This window comes from Alligator mississippiensis, chromosome 9, assembly GCF_030867095.1.
Source record: "Alligator mississippiensis isolate rAllMis1 chromosome 9, rAllMis1, whole genome shotgun sequence".
Lineage (NCBI taxonomy): Eukaryota > Metazoa > Chordata > Crocodylia > Alligatoridae > Alligator > Alligator mississippiensis.
In genome coordinates, this window is record NC_081832.1 from 17,305,382 (window position 1) to 17,323,495 (window position 18,114).

Genomic DNA, 18,114 nt, shown 5'->3' on the forward strand with positions numbered 1-18,114 from the left:
CTCTCCAATGCTTATCGGGTACCGACAGACATCAGACCTCCCCAGTGCTCCTGTTCCTTGAGATCAGCACCCCCCATTTCAGCTCATGCTCCTCTGGGACCCTGTTGCCGCGCTAATACTAGACAGACTCCGTACACATCGCACCAGGCTGTCCAGAGCAGCCAGGCTCCCTGGTGTCAAGCGTGGGAGAGGGCTAGAGAGAGACTAGACAACAGCTACCCCAGGAAGGGAAAGTTGTTGCAGGATAATGCGTGCATCTCTCATTGGTGAAGGTGCACAACTGTTGGTTCGAGGTCAGGGATGGGGGCCTTAAAAATGAAGCCCCAGCTATGAGTTATTTGTACTGCAGTAGCTCCCCAGAGCTCCAGTCATGGACCACTAGGGAGGTAGAGTATACACGCAGCAAAGGTGATCTCTGCCCCAAAGAGCTCACAATGGGGTGGGGCAGACAGGCAGACACTAGACTTTAGCCTGCTACACACCCAGTGGGTGGTATAGGAGTTAGACACTTTATAAAAAGAGTCCTACAGAGGGGGAAATTCTCCTTTAGCTAGGAAGAAAATAGCAACCCCAACACAACAGTGGGCTTTAATCCGTACTCATGTAAAAGATAGCTCAGTATATTATCAGCATGGCATGAAGAGCTGCTTTGGGGTATTGTTCAGCCCCTCCCTGCCAAGTGGATCCACAGGGATAAATTCCACATCACAAGATAAGACCCACCTTACAGCAACAAAACTAAAAGAATAATCTCCTGCCCAGAGTTTCCACGGGACAAACAAACCCAGGTGTTAAGGAGGAGAGGGGGATCAGCCTGGTACTTGCATCTTCCTTGGCACAGAGCAATGGCTAAAGAAATCCAGCTGCCTTCAAACTACTCTGACTCTGTCAAGTCCCCAAGACAGACTGGCCCATTGCTCCCAAACATTTCAAGGCTAGAAGGAAGAGTTGTGAAACCACAGTGATACGAAACGCTGGGTATGGCAAGGGAGCAGAAGTTATCTGCTTTTGAAAGACCTAGCATAAAACAGCAATTGTAGCCAGACAAAAAACACAGAGATACCACATTCCAGTTTCTGTAACAAGGAGGAAGGGACCTTTGAAATACTGCTCTCTGCAAAAAGAGATGCCTCAGTACTGTGGGGTCTGGCTCCCACCCTGCCCAGACACTCCCCAGCATTAGACATGGTAACAAACAGGACTGCAGGGTCTGTCTAGAGCTGTCTACAAGGCCAGAAGTGCCACTGCTGACACTGGCATGTAGATCCTATGTGGGGCATGAAAAGTTCACTGTCCTTATTACCAGAAAATAGGGAAGGTGCCTGCAGCCTCTGTGGTATTTAAGGCATTTGCTAAACAAAAACTCGTGTTTTACAGGAACAGCAGTGGTCAAGTGATTGGGAAGTGCTGCTTTTACCTTTCCAGCAGTCAGAAAACAGATGGGAAGGAAGAGAGCTTTGTAGGGTGTTTTTTTTTGTTTTTTTTTTAAATTAGGGGTGGGAAACAATGGCTTCTCCTTCTACATCTATATAAAAGGATCCTCCCTTCATCACCCTGTTCAGCTTGTGTTCTGGTAGATGTTGAAACCTTGTTTTATGGTATTGAAATGCTGCAATACAAAAAAAGATACCAGAACATACCCCATCGCCACTCATCCCATCCCTGGTGTCGGGGAAAAGAACAGTACCAATCTGATACCAAGGCTTTATTCAAGCCTATTTCTGAAGGCAAGTGCAATCAAATGGAGCCTTGTCTGCTTTGCTGGTTTGCAAGACCACAGAGATTAATGCACCTGTGTAATGTCAAACTCTAGACGGGACAAAGGAGACTACACACAAGAGCAAGAGAAAGCAGCAAGTCTTGCACAGCAGACAGTGGCAACAGACACTAGGATCCGCCACACTAGGTTTTAAAGCGTGGAACAGACCAGAGACCCAGACATTGCACAGCACATCCTGTCCACTGCCACTGTGATTCCAGCATGTTTCTGCCAGGAGTGGCCAAACAGATGAGAATTGACAGGATAGGTTTGCTTAGGGCTAAGGCAGAAATGCACAGTGGGCCATATGAGATAATAGGGCAGAATTCAAGCGAGGGACAGCAGATCCAGCGTGCACTTTACCATCCCCTGCTTCTCCGCTGCCGACAGACAACACAAAAGAAAGCATGGCTGCCACTTATTGTCTATGGCTGCACAGGCACGAGGGTCAACAGCAGCAGTCTCTGTGCTGCACATGGAGCAGCATGTAAAGGCAGACATGCTGCTGGAGATTAATTCCACTTGATCTACACTGTAGTAGTCTGGATCTAGGGAACACTAGGAGGATGTTATCTGCATGCGGTCACTAGCCCTTTTCTCAATGACTGTGCTCGTGTTCCAAAACATCCCCCTGCTGTCACTCTCCCCCCACCCCTTCCCAGGATGCCTCAGCTGTCATTTTTGTTCTCAATACAATCCTGCCCTCCATTCACTTCAAACTATGGTGACAAACACATCCCTCTCACTGTTTTTCACACAGACTCAGCACAAGCCACAGGCGATGTTACATGGGTTTGAAACTTCCTCATGCACAGACACAGACCCAGGGCTGAAAATATTTTTTAATTTAACTTTTGTGACAGCCAGTATGGAGATAGGGATCCCAAAGTTTTAATGTTTCTGATCTTCAAGAAGATGAGTTGGGGAGTAGTACTGCAACCTGAAACTCACCTCAACCACAACCTGAACAAGGATCATATCATCTCACAAGAACACATGCACACCCCGCCCCCCACCCCTGCATGCTTAATGGTCTTGCAAGAGGTTAGAGAAGTCTCAGCCAAGTGCTTGGATCCAAGCCAACAAAGAAGTTTGGGCAACTCGAGATCCAACTCTTTGTGGTCCATGGCTAAGGCAAAGGACCACACCAACCTCATTACAGGAAAGTGGCAAATGGCAAGCACTGTGAGGTTAGGTCAGAGGGCTCTTATGCCAGAACCACCTATAGAAGAAGTTGTTCCCAACCCTTCATCCATCACCACCATGGTTAGCTCAACTCAAGATCACTTTGCCCAGGGCTGGAGAGATAGGGCACCTATGTCCCAGACATCTGCTCTGACGTGTGCCAATTAGCAGATTTGTTTCACTGGACAGGAACTGGCAAGCTCCAGCAGCCTCTGTGTCACATCTATTCAGCTTTAACTAAAGTTCGTTGAATAAACTTTAGTTAAAGCACCCCCGCCGCCATTCTGAAACATGGGATGCTGAATAGATGTGACATTGCAGGTGCTTTCATTAGAGTGGCTCCAGGAGCTGCTCTAATTAAAAGTGCCCCTTCCATCCTGGAGCACGTGTACAGACACCCACAGATTTCACTCCAACACTTGTTGGCTGGGTTGCAGGGCATCCAAATAGACAGAGTAGTGATGCAAAAGACTGTACCATGATGGTTTAAGAACCAAGCTGTAACCGATTATAGCATGACCAATCCCAGGCATTCAAGAATATTCTGTCAAGCCCTCTAAAGACATGGTTTTGAGGACAAGAAACAGCAGGTTGCTTTTTCCCCCCTTCACCTCCTGATGAGAGCCTGGCAGACATCCTTGGAGTCACAGATTCAAGCCTTTTCTGCCAATGATATGGGCTAAAAACTACATTTTTTGAAAAGAAGGCAGAGATGTTTCCCCCCAGAACCACCTGAATCCAGGAGCTGGAGATTTAAGACTCTTGTCAACGTGATAAGAGTTGACATTACTGGGCTTTAGCAGCACCAGCAGGAAACCCTTTGCTTTCAGTTCTGTCCAGCAATTATATTTCAAGAAGACACATGAGTAAAGGCATTGCCATTAGTTATTTTCATCCATAGCAACATAGCTTTCCTCCTCCGTCCGTCCTAATCTAAGTAAAATGTCTCCAAGATAAAAAAAAAAAAACCAAATAGAGGGGGCTGTGCGTGGGGGGAGGAAACCATTTATGCACACAGTGATGCCTCTCCTTCCCACAGGACCAGAGCCAAATAACCCAAGGTATTAAAAAGTCTAGCCCCACCCACCCAATCCTGTCAGCTCCTGTTAAAATTTAAAGCTATCTTAATTAAGGCTACAGAACCAACCAGAGCAGGGGCCAATGGGTCAGAAAAGGGGAAAAAAGATAATTAAATTAGCAAGTGAAAATTCACTCTATCCTCTTCCCCCACACAAAGAGAGCAGGGAGGCATTCAAAATGAGGCATGAATTAAATGCCTTCGCAGAGAGACTGAAATTGAATCAAGAGTTTTGGATGTTTATCTGACCAAGAAAAATAGCGAGCACAAACACACGCACACAAATCTGCATAATGAGGCAGCAACAGATTGCTATCTCTCCCTTTACTGTAGGAACATGTGTAGTCTTTGGAGGTTCAGGGCCAACCCCAACAGTCATAGTTTGGCTCGTGGAGAAGCTTTGGAACTACTTGCCGAGGCAGGCACAGCCCCACACAACATATCTGTAAGCACCCAACAAGAACTGCTGCCATCAGAGGCCTCCATCCAAGCACAAGACAGGAAAACCTGAACAATCGTCATCCAGGCCACGGTTAGGTAGGGTTCCGTTTCTGGCAGGAATTTTTGGAATGAGGCTTCCAAAGCATGAGCCAGGTATGTAAAAAGGAGGGGGAGGAGGAAAGGGAGGGGAGGGGGAAACAGTATCTGCTCCAAACAAGACTCATTGTTGCATGCAGTACTGCCAACACTGAGCAATCAGTTATGAGCCCAGTCCCAATGAAGCACAAGAGACATTTTAAAAAGAAATAAGCTAGACTTGGGGTGTTTTTTGGCTCTCTAGCTTTGAACCTTCGGAGTCCCATTTTTTTTAACTTCTCTCTTTAGCTGCAAAACCAAGAAACACAGCTTTTATTGAAAAGGAAAGACATGTGTGTGCAAACCCTAAGACTCCAGGAGTTGGAAGGTTTTGAAAGCAATACTCTGTATTGGGGTATCAATGATAAGAGTCCTCAGGGTCAACCATGCTGGATACCATCAAGACTCCAGCTCAGAACAAAGCACCCCTCAAATGGCCCTGAGATTCAGTCATAGACAAGTAGAGCTGGAAGGGATCTCAAAGTCATCTAGCCCTTGCTTAACCCAGGACATGCTCAGGACAGCAGTCATCTCCTTAAGTCCCACATAGTTTTGAAGTGAAGTGTTCTGAGACCCCCACACTTTTAAACCACCTCAGAGAAAGTTTCCAAAGGAGTCAAGAACTTGTCTTCTGGAAGTCAGGGACTCAAGTTAAGTACCCAAAGCCTCACTTAACATTTGGATCAGGGCATTATATTGACTTGTACCAATGATGACCTGCTAAGTTTTGCACAGGTCTTTGGAGAGATGCTGTGGAATAGGTCACAACAGTTAGTCCCAGCTTCTGTCCCCATTGGGAACACCATGCAGCAGGACTCGTCAGGATCAAGCGGCCATACCGGATGGGAATTCTGGCATTGGGCCTGCTGATCCCCTACATCAAGCACTGTTCTGTTGCATGACAATCTTGAGGGAGGAGAAGCCAAGCTCCAATCTCAGACAAATGAGTCACTAGCATCCTAACCAGACTTTGCCCACACTTGCTGATCACAGCATGAAGCATAAGGAGGAAGCAGCAAGAGGAAAAAAATAGCGGTCGTTTCTAATGGGCAGTAATGCAGACTCAAAAGACTCAGAGAAAACAAAAGATTACTGCTAGAGCTGAATAAAGCCAGCCTGACACTGGTGCTTCCTCCAGCCCTTTCAACATACCTGAAACAGCCAAAACGCCCCTGTTATTCCAGTCCCAGTTGTCTGGGCAGAGGTAGCCAGTCCTGCTCCACTAGAATATTACCTAGTGCTGGCAATATTCAGTCACACAGACAGACACTTCTTGGGTGGATGTTGGTGACAGCCTCCAAGCTTTGCCACTCTTGGGTGGAAACAGTCCATTCTCAGGTCTGTTAGAGAGACCACTGCTCACCCTGGTCCATCAAGTATTGTACGCAATCGCATCCCCCCCGATCCATGCCATCTCCAGCATCAGCTGAAGAGTAGCTGTGAGGAGACCCACTGTCGACAACGAGTCAGCACCAGGTCTGTTTTCTTGGAGCAGATGGGAAACAAAGCAACTGTGAACGGCCTCACAGGGGGCTCACTCCGTCTAGGGGCAGAGCAAATTGATCCGTTTCACTTCAGTCTTAACCTTGGGACTTGACCCCAGCTCTCAAAAAGCAAGAGGCTAGTCTATTAGTCTCATCCATGCCAACCCCATCAGCTACGAGACTCCGATTCCTTCGCTGTACTATCTGTTCCCCACAGTAATTGCTCTCTCTCACTGGAGGTTTGCTCCATCCCTGGGCCAAGGAGCCCCTGCCCACCTGTCTTTCACCTGCAGGAATTCTCCATGAATGTGACAGGAAGTTCCACCGTGAACGCTCAGAAAACAAGACTTCCTATAATAGTTGCCAGCGCACTGGAGCACTTCAGTACTCCCCAAGCATCAGCCAGCACACCCCTCCCCCTTCCTGTCTCTTTTCAGACTAGCCAAGCAATGAAACAGCGACAAGTCAGCCCCTTGTGCTGCTCAATGGTCCTTTGTGCGTGATGCCTGCCTGGGTGTGAAAGGGGGCTTCAAGATGGATGCTTTGATGTGACAGCTTTTGAAAGCAGGGGTGGAAAGCGAGACCCAGGCGCTGGTACTCCAGAGGTCCAGCTAGTGAGCACTACAGCGATTCCAGGGAGCTGACAGCAGCACAAGCAATGTTCACTGGAACCGGGGGAAAAACAGGCTCTGAACTCTGCTCAATTTCAGCTCGCATCTGATCAAGCAGCACTAATGCACTGTCACAGTGAACAGCCAGCTCCCAAGGAACCTCCACCAGGGCCAGAGTGAAGGGAGACAGTGCTCCCCTCCAGGTGGCTGTGCCTAGGCAGAGCCCATCTACCCAGGCCTGAAGGTAGAGGGGGGGGGCAGCATGGCAAATATCCTTTCAGCTTGTTTTGCAGGGCTTAGGAGAGCTGCTATGCAAGCAGCTGTGGGCCAAGGCAGGGAAGGGGAATGGAGCTTAATCTCTGAGCCAATCTCATTTTAGAGCTAGAATCAGGAAGGCTGCCCTGTCACAAGCTTTGCTCCAAGTTTTAGGTTTGGAGACAAGACTTTGGTGAAGTGGCAGGATTTACACCTGTTTTGGGGCTCACAGGATACAAAGCCACCAGATATGTCATGCACATGAAGCCAAATCTGCCACCCAGCCCTCCATTCACTCAAAGGATTGGGGGGGGCCAGGCAAGGGATTCAGGGTCCCCTTCCCAACCAAGCCAAACCTGGACAGAATTTCTCTTGTGAGACAAGGTTTTCAGGTTGTCCTGGCTTCTCTGTAAAACCCTGACAGTTCACATGGCTCTGTACAAAGCCCAGCTGCCTGGCAACAGTGAACCTCCACAGTGAAGTGCTCTCTAAACAGCATCATCTTGGGAGGCAAGTTTAACTGCCAAGAGAGGAAAACAATAAACCCATCTAAGGGCAGCTCTGGAAGCCATGAACAGAGCTCATCCAGAGAGCAGTAGCACAGGCACCATGTGCAAATGAATGCTGCAGGTTCTGTGCCGAGGTCCTCCAGGACAGAGCTACATTTAGGAAGAAAATAAAAGAGAGTCTCCAGTATGCTCTTATTTTTCTTTTAGACCTTTCCTCCCCCACCCCACCTTTGCTTTCACAATAGACAAGTTTCCAAACCCTCTGGTCTTTGCAGCTTCAAATCCCACACAGTTCCTCACTCGGCATAAGATGGGAATGAATGCCCCATGGATACCACAAGCTTTCCAGGAAGCGGGAAGGGCTGCCTGGCAGAAGAAAAACCCAGAAGTTGGAAGAAACATAACTTGGGACTATTTGCAACATTGACATGTCGGCTACCTTAGGGACCAGCACTCCAGCGCTAGAGGGCAAATTGATTTAGAGCAGGGGAGGGCAAAATACCGCCCACAGCACTTTCATTCTGCCGGTGGGACCCACCAACAAATTGTGCCCCACCCAGTCCTTCTGCCCACAAGGGTGGGAGCAAGGTGCCCACATGTACACACACCCCCAAGCATACCTTATTGAGCTTCACTCCCACTCTTGTGAACAGAAGGGCCCCGCCTGGCCAGCAGCAGCTTCCAGGAGGGACTGCAGCTGCTGCAGCCCCCTGGGCCTGGCTAGGCTTCCCCAGTCTCCTGCTGGCTCTGGCCAGCAGGTAGGAAAGCAGCAGGGGGAGGGCTGCAGCTGGGTGAGAGCAAGGAGCTGGCAGCAGTGTGGAGCTTGGCTGGGCAGGGTACAGGAGTGAAGGTGGGGGGTGTGAGGACCCCCTCCCCATACTACCCCCACCTGGTGCACAGCCCTGGCAGACCGTGGCAGCAGCAACAGCAGTAGGCGGTGGCACTCAGGGCACTCACGTCTGGTGCAGGCTCCCAGCAGGGCACAGGTCCAGCCAGCGCTGCACATCACAGTGAGGAGTTCAGCCTCTGCCAGACAGTCTGCATCAGCAGCACTCCCCACACTTGCTGGGCATGGGAGGGAAGCCCCAGGCACACTGGAGTCGGCTGCCTTCCCATCGGGGCTAAGGGGTACAAGAGGGAAGCCCCAGGCACACTGGAGCTGGCTGCCTTCCCAGGGGTACAAGAGGGAAACCTCAGGCACCTTCCATTGTGGGGCAGGGGAGGCAGCCGGCTCCAGCTCCTGGGGCTTCCCTCCCGTGCCTGGCAAGGGTGGGCAGCGTCAGCAATACATACTGCCCAGCAGAGGCTGTGTCCCTTGCCATGATGCGGAGTGCCCCCACCTGCTGCCACACCATGGGGAGGAAGTGTGAGGTCCCCACACCCCTGCACCCTCCTTCACACTCCACAAACCTACACATATACACAACCCCCAACATACCCTATGCTCCCCCACACACAACCACCCCCCTCACAACCCCCACCACTGCACATATGCATGTGCACACCCCCACACAGTATACAAGACTAAGAATTTATTTTTGAGTTATTACGCAATCACCCTGATATACAGTAGGCAAACAAGTCGTGACAAAAATATTTTTTGTAATAAAATTAAAATACGTTATAGTAGGGGTTCGACTTTTAGTGTACAATTTGGTGTTTTTTTTCTGGTTGTAAGATAGCAACCCTGCTCCCAAAAGGAGTATTTCCAGAAGTAAAGGGAGGGACTTCTGGTGAAAAAGGTCAGAGGTGGGACTTCAGTCCCAAAATGGCAGCCCTCAATAGTTTGCCAGAACTCATTAAGCAGCCCTCCACCCGAAATAAGTGCCTGCCCCTGCTTTAGAGCCTCTAACGAGTCTTCCACCTCTGCCCCCCAGGTCCCTCCTTTGTACTCTCTTTTACAATGCCCCAAGTCAGATGAAGTCTTACTGAACTAGAGGCTTCATCTGAGCCTTTTGGCACATGGGAAAACTGCAAAAAGTACTGTGCCACCTGGACATGCAAGCCCAGCAGCTGGATGCAGAGAACAGATGTGCTCACATGGGAAAGGGGGGAGCAAAGCAAGTGCAGGGTCAGTGCCGTCAACCCCTGGGGGCCAGGGACACGCACTTGGCTATTTAGTCGCATCCTCCCCCAGCTGCTTCCCTAGACCTCGGGTCAGTATTTGCAGGGGAAGAAGCACAGGGAAGCTGGCTTTAGCCACACCACCCTGCCTACGAGTTTAAAAACAAGCAAGGAGCTTTCAAGTTCCTGGCTCCAAAAGCCCCTTTCCCGCAGTGCTCTTTAGGACAACAGCAAGAACCCTCATGGCATCCCCCTGCCAGCACATTTGGTCAGTGGCAGAGACCTCCTCTGCCCCCTCACTGCAAGGAGTCCAGAGTGCATGCAGCAAGCCTCCCACCGAAAGTCAACCTGAATCACCTTGAGCAGAGGCACGAGTCTGACTCTTCCAGGCTGGTACAAAGCCCCCTTCCTTTACTCTGCGCAGACATGCTAGCAGCTAATTCACTGCTTCAAGCTTTTTCATTCCTCCCCGGCTTGCCTTCAAGTTTTCAGGAGGCTTTTGTGGAGTGAAAGGCCTTTCGAGGGCAGGAAAGAGCTCCTTGAAAGCTGCGTTGAGGCACTCAAAAGAAGAGCTCTGTGGAGAGATCCTGCTGTGAGTGATCTGGAGCATCTCCTCTGGCTGGAGGGCTGAACAATACCGCTTTCTTTCCCCTTGTTTACTATGGAAGATTAAAAGAAAGCAAAAAAAAAAAAAAAAAAAAGCACTCTATCCTTCCCCTCCTCCCCACACGGGGGCTTTGATCTTCCAGCTGCAATATGGACTTGAAAGCCAGGCCATCCACCTCACTAATATGCCCAGATCAGTAAACATGCATCTCACTCCTGTCACCTTCAGAGAAGCTCCCCTCCTCCCACCAAAAAAAAAAAAACCAAACAAAAAAAAAAAACCCCACCAATGATGCCCACTGTTGCTGCATTCTCAGCAGGTGTCTTAAGATCCCTCCCACCCCCTTCTTCAAAGGGATCCCCTCCCCTCTCTGAGAGCACAGCCTCCTCTATGCTGGTTTTCAGGGAAGAACATGAGGGCAGTAGAAACCCATGCTGCCAGCGTAGCTAGTTAATCCAAAATGACACTTTTCTTTCTTTGCAAACAAGAACTGACTGCAGGAAAGGCAAGTTTTATTGTCCCACTGGTTTGTCCCAGGGAACAGCTAGAATACAGGTACTGTACCCAGTGAAGGCAAGTTCTTTGAGTAGATGCAATATCTTTTATTAGACCAACTGGTCTATTATTATTAGTTGGTCTAATAAAAGAAATTGCATCTACTCAAAGAACCTTGCCTGTCTATGTCCTTAGACCAAAAACAGCTACAACCAAAAACCCAGGTATCCAGCAAAGGCTCTGGACATCTCACCTTCTGGTTAGGAAGAGACTGGAGCAAATCCATCCCCCTGCTAGGGGAGGGCACAACTCCCTCAACATAGGACACCTAAGAGTAAGCTCACGATAAATATGAACTTGACCTGATTTAGTCACTTCTGGCCAACAGAAGTGGTGTCATGGATCCCAGCACCTGGCATCTTCAGATACCCTTGCCCAGGGTTGTCTTTGCCATGCTCCATCTAGGCAGAGGCTGGGTATTTTACAAAGGCCAGGAAGAAGCTAATGGCCTAACTGTTAGGGATGCAGAAAACCCTCAGAAACTTACCCATGGACACTCGAATCCAGACCTCCCCCATCTCACCACTGACCCAAGTACAGAATTACGCCACCTCAAATAAAACCCAATTCAAGTCTTCACCCACCCCTGGGCCTGGCCTGGCCTGGCCAGGGCCTAGGATCTCACTTCTAACTAGGTTTTTATGCTGCAGCCAGCACTGCCATCCACTTTTCTGTGAGAACTTGTCTCCATGGGTGCTTTCTAGGGTTTCTATGTTCTTGTCACATTAATAACAGCCTCATTCCCTTCAACCAAAAGCCTGTAGGAATAATAAAAACAAGGAAAAGGCCTCATTTGGTTATAAAAGCAGTTCAACAACTCACTGCCCCAGGCATTTCTATAATTTCATAGTGCCGGACTGTGCCCACAGCAAGGGCTGTATCAGCAGCTAGACAGATCCCAGAGTCAATGGCAGCCTTTGCAGTCCTCAAGGTGATGACAGAGCCCGTGAAATGCAAGGTTTAAGCTTGACCCAGGCAACGCAGCAACCTTCCCCATCCTAGAGTGAAGTGTGTGGATTTCTTTTCTTGTCTATGGAACAAATCTCCTACTGCCAGTCATCCCCTGCGGTAGCAGAGAAGCAGATTCAATTTTCTGTGCTGATTCCACAGAGCTGAGATCTCCATGTGGTTCAAATGTCTTTCCCAGAACCACTGGCAGGGCACAAAGGGCAGAGGCCACAACTGAAGAACAGTTTTCAGCCTGTCATGCCTCCCTATGCCAGAGACAGCAAGCAGTGGAAAGAGCACACTGGAAATTAATAGAGGAAGTGACTCAGCCCCAGTGTTACGCAAACCCAAACTGGTGCTCTCTACCTGCTTGAGCCATGATGAGGAGTCTAGAGGGATGACACATCCAGCCATCTCATACCCCTTATAGCCACAGGCTAAGCCAGGCATGAAATGTTTCCTGGGAGAGGAAGGAGAGGGCCACAGAGAAGAAACAGGAAGTCTAGGTCTGAGCAAGTTAGAACCATCCCTGGTCAGACCGGAGTCGCTGCCTAGGCATTTCCATGCTGAAAAGAAACCAGCCCACCCAGCTCAACAAGGGGAGGAATTTCTTCAGGCTTCAACATCCCTGATGAAACTCCAAACCCAAGAGGCAAAAATCCACACCAGCTCCCCTGAGGGAAGGGCCTACCAGGGATTGAACTAGTAGTGGCCATTAGGAATTGCTCTCAGAAACATATAGTACTTAGAGAGAAAAGTGGCACCAAAAGTCATACAGAAATGTTATTCCCAGAGAACAGGCTACAGATTCTCAGTGCACAGCACCTTCCACATTTCAGGCAAAGGGATTTAATTCCATGTTCTCTATTTCCTCCTTTTGCTATGCAGACTAGAGCAGAGGTATTCAGCCTTTTTGGATCAGTGTACACCAGGCAGCTGATGTGGAGCAATGTACCCCCAGCAGAGGGATGCAGAGCTGGGGGGGGGGGGTGCAGCACAGAGGAAGTCACGCAATTCAATATAGAGGAGGCAACAACTGCCATGTGCGAGCTTCCCCCACCCCCCGCATGTGGCCAGGCTGCGGCGCCCCCCGCTCCCTGCACCTTTGGATGGTGCACAGCAGCGCTCCATCCCCACCTGCACTCCCCCAGTTGACAACCCCTGGCCTAGAGGAAAGGAAGTAGCTTTGCTGCCTCAGTTTCCCTCCCATCTGAATGAAGGTTTCTACCACCACCTATCGGCATAAAGCCCGGGAAAGCCTTGGCTCCAAAGCTCCAGACCACTCCAAACAGGGCACTCCAGGTTTGCTGCATTGCCATTTCTACATGCAATGGATCTAAGATGAGGTCAGTGCAGAGCCGGGCAGCATCCAACTCCCCCCACACCCCAAGAAGGAAGATGCTTTCTGTGAGCCTGAGGTCAAGACCTTACATGGCAGGGGCCAGCTGTCAGGAATAAAAAGGGAGTCTGGAGCAGGTTTCAGAACAGACACAGCACAGTGCTGCTTCCAAAAAGGGCCCTTGTAACAAGGTTGCTGTCAGGAGGCAGCAGGGTAAGGAAGGAAGAAAGCGACCGGCAGAAAGACCCAAGGGCAGGCAAGCATGCTCCTAGGAAGGCCAGCCACAGAGGAGCAGGAGTGGGCCCAACAGGCACCACAGGGACCTTAGGGCTTCCTCTGCCCCAGTAAAAGAAAGAGAAACAGAAAGCACAGGCAGCCAAGCACAGCTAGTCATTAAAGCTTCTGTGTTGAAAGCAATTGACTTCCTTCTGCCTACACAAACTCCAGGGTGGGGTGGGCAGGGAGAGTGGCAGCAAAACAGCAGCTGAGCAGGCCAACGTGAGCCATGACACACACTCCGACCCAGGACCTGCTTGCTACTGATAGCAAGGTGCCCTTCTGCCAGCCCGGCAATGCCCAGTGGAAAGCATAGTGAGAGAAGGGAACAGGCATGTGCCACTAGCCACAAACACAGCATCTAGGACAGATGCCACCACATCCAGTTGAGCCAAGTAATACAGTGGCTTAAAAAAAATTTAGGGGCTAAATATTTTTTCCCCACACTTGTTTTTCAGAGGCAAACACACAGTGCAAATTACTGCTGCGCAGGGGAGCTTGCTGAGAAACACTGGAGGAACAGCACAAACCAGTGGTGAGGACTGGCCTGGGCCTCAGACGACCCAGATTCTACTGCTGCTCTTGTGCCAATCTGCCATACCCCTGCTGCCTCTGCCTCTGCTTCCCCTCCCTCCCTCTCTCCGCCCACGTGCAATATGCAGATCGCAAGCTCTGTGGGACTGTGAATGATTCTTACGTGTGTCTGCTCCACGCTTATCACAGAAGGGTCCGATGTCAATAGCTGCCTCTGGGTGCTACCACAGCCCCATACTAGGCTCTGGTTTGCATCTTCCACATGTGCATTGCATTTGCTCACCTCACAACCCCTACTGTGGAAGGATCTTTAGAAGCATTTCAACATTAGCCCAATTGGACCAATCCAAGCTAGCTTCCCCGTCTTGAAAACAAGAGGTCAGTTACCAAGATACAATCACAAGCTCCAGCAGGCTCCATCCACGTAAGAGGCTCAGCGTTAAGCACCCAGGAGCACATGAATGGGCATGGCAGGAAGCCATCCCAATCCATGGCACATCCAATAGAGCTACTGCACCAACTCACAAGAGTGACTTCATTCATTCCTGGGTTAATTCAGATTCCTCAGGGCAGCTCTGGCTTAGAGACTCCGGAGGGAAGGCAGCTGTGAGCGTGGCACTGGAGTGTGGTCAGACCAGCACTAGAGCAGCAGATGGAAAAGGCGGAGCATTCATTTCTCTTTCCCTTCCCACCCTTCCACCAAGAAAAAATCAGCCCCATGCATGTCTCAAATGCAGTTGCTCCATGCAACTAAGCCACAGCAGGCTGGCCAGCTCAGCCACACACCACAGGAGGACCCCTAAGTTTCTAGCTGTGCAAAGCAGTCAAGAATGGAAAACAGGGGGTGGTTTTGCTAGATGAAGTGTACAGGCCTTTAACAGCAGCTGCTTGCTACTGAGGCTGCCTGTGCTTTAGATCCGTGGGGAAGAGGCAAGCAGTATGCACAGAGACGGTCCTTCATACAGACAGCTCCTGTCTTATGGAAGGCTTTCAATACTAATTGCAACTGGCTGCAGAGCATTTGACTAGTAACATGGAGCTGAGCCTAGTGACAAGTTTCAGTTAAACCCAACCAGCACCACTTCTGATAGCAGAGTTCATTCCTGCAGCCCTTTGTCCCTGGAATAACTACAACATCCCCCATCGAGTTTTCATCGCCCTTCCTCAGCAACTCAAAGCTGTGCAGGGAAGGATTACAGTCCATCTTGTTTGCAATGGCAGAGCAGACACTGAAGGGCAGGTATGAGGCCCTCTGTGCAGTGCCACACACACACACACACACACACACACACACCCCTGTGCTGCGACTCCCAAGTGTTAAGAACAGCCATAATGAGACAGCTGCTCTCCTCTTACATTACAAGATCCCCAGGAGAAGGAGCTGTGCTTTCTGCATAGACAATTAACCCATCCTCACTGGAAGATATGTTATGTTGCCAGCACTGGAAGGGTTAATCCTGTTGCCTCAATTCAACTCCACCAGGTTACAGAAGGAAGGTAACAGCAGGAGAGGAGTTGGAGCCTGGAGCTCACTGAAGGCTGTAAGCATATTACAGTTTCCAGGGCTCCTTGTTTGTGCACTGGTACTGCTGATGAGCTCTAACGAGAGCACTTTACTGTGCCTGCAGCTGCAGAAGGTGAGCAAGGGCACCCAGCACTGGCTGTGCAGGTAGAAAGCATCATTCAGGGCCATTTCTCTCCAGACACACACAAGGGTTCTTTCCCACCCAAACCCCTACACCTGGTTAAAACAAACCCTTCCGAGAGACTCCTACAGAGCACAATAGAGAGAACTCCCCCATCAATAGGATTTAAATCAGCCCAGGGAATCCACAGCAGAAATCCCTGTTCGACTGAATTCCTCAGGATGCATTAGGCTTCCTCCTGCTGAGTGCTACTGGCTTAATGCTCAGCGCACTCAAGGATTTCCCCCTTTGGGGAAGAGCCTAGCCTATTTCAGAGACCCCTCCGCCTCCACCGCCCAGTCTCCAAGATGGGCTGAGCAGGGGGAAAGGCATTGGTACAAAAGGCTGATGTGCAAAATGCAGAGATCTGCTTAGGCCCTGCAGATAGCGTCAGACCTGCCCTCCTTGCTCAGACTGGGGAGGCCCCAACCCCACAGAGCAGCACCAGCACAAGAATCTTCTGACAAAGAAACAGCCAAGCATCATGGAGGCCAGTCAGACGCACTGCCTGCGCCTTGCCTCGGGAGGCTGCCCAGGAGCCGACAGCTGTCTCCCCTCCCCCACACCGAATCCAATGCCATGGGAAGAGATGAAGGGCAGCTTCACATGAACAGCAGATTCACCCACTTGTGTCCCCTCTAGTCTTCCAACCAACCTCCCGCAGTGGGGAGCTGAGCTGCCATGCACTGCCCTTAGCGCTGCACCATTCTCAGGTCAACCCTTAACATGGTATTTGTCCCCTTCAGATCACTGCAGCCTCACAGTCCTGATACATTGGCAAGTGAAAACTGGGACAACTGGGGCAGAGGCTGAGAAAGCAGCAGCCTGAGGGGGCCAGCTCAATTCCCTCCTTGGCCAGCACAGCCTACCTAGTGCCCAGTGAAACAGCTGCCAGCCAGACAGACCCACAGCCCTCACTTGGCAGCTGCAGCTCATGCACTTTCCTCTCTCGAAGCACAGCAGCAGCAAGAGTGCCCTGTCTTTTGACTCTGTGTGCTTTAAAACTAAATGATTTCAAAGTATGAAAATGCATGATTTCAAAGCAGTGAAAGTTGAGTGACTTGGCCAAGGTCACAGCCAAAACATAGTCAGGAGTTAGGGCAGGGGTAAGCAATTATTTGGGCCCAAGGGCCACATAGGGAGTTGATGAGCTGTTGAGCTGGGTAAGCAGCCCCCCCCAACAACACACCAAAACACCCTATGAAGATAGACTCCCTATGGGGCTTTGGGAGTGGGATAGATGTGATCCACTACCTGCACACCTTACCCTGTGGGGGGAAAAGAGTGGGGAGGTGGAGGGTATGAGGAGCATGTGCATTTGTGGGGGGAGGGGAGGCACATGCAGCAGAGCTCACCCAGTCAGTGACTGCCCCTGCAGTGCTCCACATGGGGCATCCCATGTCATGTTCCTGCCCACACCTGCCAGCTCCAGCCAGCATGCAGCTTTTGGCAGGACTGTTCCCAGTATGACTGCAGCCGGCCAGGGTCATTGTCACTGGAAGGCGAGGCAACCATAGCAGCACTGGGATGGCTGCAGCCGCACCAGGAATAGCACGCAGTTTCTGGTGGGGCTGACCTGGGGGGGGAAGGGAGGGGGGGGGGAAGGGGGGGGCAGCAGTCTGCTCCCCTTGCATCTAGCTGCTACTGCTGCTCCTGCTGCACTGCTCCTGGTGGGTGAAAAGCTTCAGCTGGACAACTCCTGCCCAAATGCAAAGAGCTCTGACTCTTAACTCCCAGCTGCCTTCCACCAGCTCCACCCACCCACAGGTGGCTGCTCATCCTGCTGGGCAGGTGGAGTGAGTGGAAGGCAGCTGGGAGGAGCAGGAGAAGCAGCTGCAGCTGGAGGTGAGGGGAGCAGAACAGCCCCACTGGACCCAGGCCCCAGCCAGCATACAGCTTCCAATGGGGCTGCAGCAGACTGGGTACTACTGCGCTCCCCTCACCTCCAGCAATGGCTCCTCCTCTGCTCCTACTGCATCCCTCTGGGCAGGTGGGCAGTGGAAAGCTTCAGCCAGGAGGCTCCCACTGGAGGAGAGGGGTGCAGGGGAGCTTCTGGCCAGCTGCAGCCACACTGCACTGAGCCCCACTGGGGCCCAGGCCAGCCGGTGCCAGTGGGAGCATGGCATGGTCTACCCCAGCAGGACTGAATGGGGCTTAGGCCCAGGTGGAGCACTGCAGGGTCAGCTGCAGGCCAGATGCAGTCAGTTGGTGGCCGAATCTGGCCTGCAGGCCATACTTTGCCCACCCCGGCGTTAGGGCCTTTGTCTTCCCATCCAAGGTCTAGGGCTCAGACAAGGACAACTACTGCCGCTCTTAAAAAAGTAGTCAAGTCCACCATGGAATTCTACAGCAGGCGTATGCTTCAGCAAAAAAAAATGGCAGCTATTTCCATAAGGGCAATTGGTTTCCCCATCTATGAAATCCAACATTTTACCAACTGCTGCACAGCCAGCCTGTCAGGGCTCAGTCACCCAACAATGAGACAACAGGAGCACATTTGGGCAGGAACAGGCAGGTTTCATTTCTTATTTCCCACCCAGTCACCCAAGGAAAAGGCACGGCCATACAGAACAGAACCAGGAATGACCGACTACACAGGCCCCATTTGCAGAAGTTTGCAAAAATCATGTTTCCACCCCAGGGTTTCGA

At 50.8% G+C, this 18,114-nt stretch overlaps 1 protein-coding gene across 6 annotated transcripts in view; it reads right to left on the bottom strand.

The window, feature by feature from the left end:
- The window catches only part of SRC (SRC proto-oncogene, non-receptor tyrosine kinase), a 71,871-nt gene that overhangs the window by 44,462 nt on the left and 9,295 nt on the right, over nucleotides 1–18,114 (bottom strand). For 2 of the 6 annotated variants that reach the window (XM_059733203.1, XM_059733198.1), the window contains exon 1: nucleotides 9,879–10,081. The exons of the other annotated variants lie outside the window; for them this stretch is intronic. The gene's annotated coding sequence lies outside the window, so the exon portion shown is untranslated. Of the gene's footprint in view, nucleotides 1–9,878; nucleotides 10,082–18,114 lie in introns of those variants that run through there. 6 annotated transcript variants of the gene reach the window in all.